Source organism: Myotis davidii, unplaced genomic scaffold (genome assembly GCF_000327345.1).
Source record: "Myotis davidii unplaced genomic scaffold, ASM32734v1 scaffold443, whole genome shotgun sequence".
In the NCBI taxonomy this organism is placed as follows: domain Eukaryota; kingdom Metazoa; phylum Chordata; class Mammalia; order Chiroptera; family Vespertilionidae; genus Myotis; species Myotis davidii.
The window spans coordinates 1,089,639-1,090,747 of record NW_006294062.1 but is presented as its reverse complement, the minus strand read 5'-3'; the positions used below and the strand labels follow the sequence as shown (position 1 = coordinate 1,090,747).

At 43.1% G+C, this 1,109-nt stretch overlaps 1 long non-coding RNA gene across 1 annotated transcript; it reads left to right on the top strand.

Moving 5' to 3' along the window:
- Positions 1-228: 228 nt before the first annotated feature.
- On the top strand, positions 229-1,100 carry LOC107183794. Its single transcript, XR_001514597.1, has 2 exons — positions 229-442; positions 934-1,100. It is a non-coding gene; the product is annotated as an uncharacterized LOC107183794 (long non-coding RNA).
- The last annotated feature ends 9 nt before the right edge of the window (positions 1,101-1,109 follow it).

Below are 1,109 nucleotides of genomic sequence, written 5' to 3'. Positions count from 1 at the left end.
CAAAGAATTGGAACGACACACCTGCATTTAAGTTTTGAACTGGCCCCCGACCAGGGACTGAGTTCTAGGACAAGGGACTGAGTTATGAGGAACAGGCCAGAGTTCAGGGGAATTAAAAAGTGGTCAGGTGAAAGGAGGCTCCAAGGCGTGCAGAGAGTAAGCTTAAAAAACAAAAGTAAGAAAATAAGTTAAGCTTAAAAAGCAAAAGTAAGATAAGAAGGCCAAAAAACAAAAACAAGGCAGGGAGCCGAAGTGTGTCTTTTCTCAATCCTTTCACCCCCCCACTCAGGATCACCAGGGCCTGAGTTTTGGCCGTAAGAAGTGGCGTCGTAACAGGACTGCGTTCGGGGTAATTAAAAAGTGGTCAGGTGAAAGGAGGCTCCAAGGTGCGCAGAGAGTAAGCTTAAAAAGCAAAAGTAAGAAGGCCAAAAAACAAAATGAGGTAGGGAGCCGAAGTGTGGTAACATTAGCTCGGTGAAAAACTTGGGGAATTCAGGATCCCAGGAAGGGGATCACTAAAAGTAAGGCTGAAAGCAGAAAGGAAGGAAGGGAGCGAGGTTTGGTAATAGCTCGGTGTAAAACATGGGGCAGTGCTTAATTGAAGCATTTTTAAATTTCTTAAGGAGAGAATAAGTAAAAAATAGACAAGAAATAAGGTAGAAAAGCATAAAAAGAAGTGGATCCCTAAAAACAAAGGAAAATGGTAGAAATAAGCAGTAGAAATAAGAAATCTCTTAGGTTTTGTTAAGCTAGAGATAGGGAAGGTAGAAATAAGCGGTAGAAATAAGTAGAAATAAGTGGTAGAAAATAAGCGGTAGAAAATAAGTAATTAGGAGGTACAAAATAAGGTAGAAATCTCCTAGCTTTTCTTTAAGCCACTGTAAAGCAGAAGATGGCTGTGGTGGATGGTTAAGGAAGTAATTTTTGTTTTAGACCGAGATTGTAAGCTCTTGCGGCAGCTGCATTGTTTCTAGGCTTTGGTTATCTTTGTGCGACCTGATCGCTCCCTGGGACTCTGGGTCTGTGTGAGATGCCAGACCCGGAGTGGGAAGTCTCCAGCTCTGCAGGACCCAGGGCTGCTCGTTCCCATGCAGCAGCGGCTAAAGAAA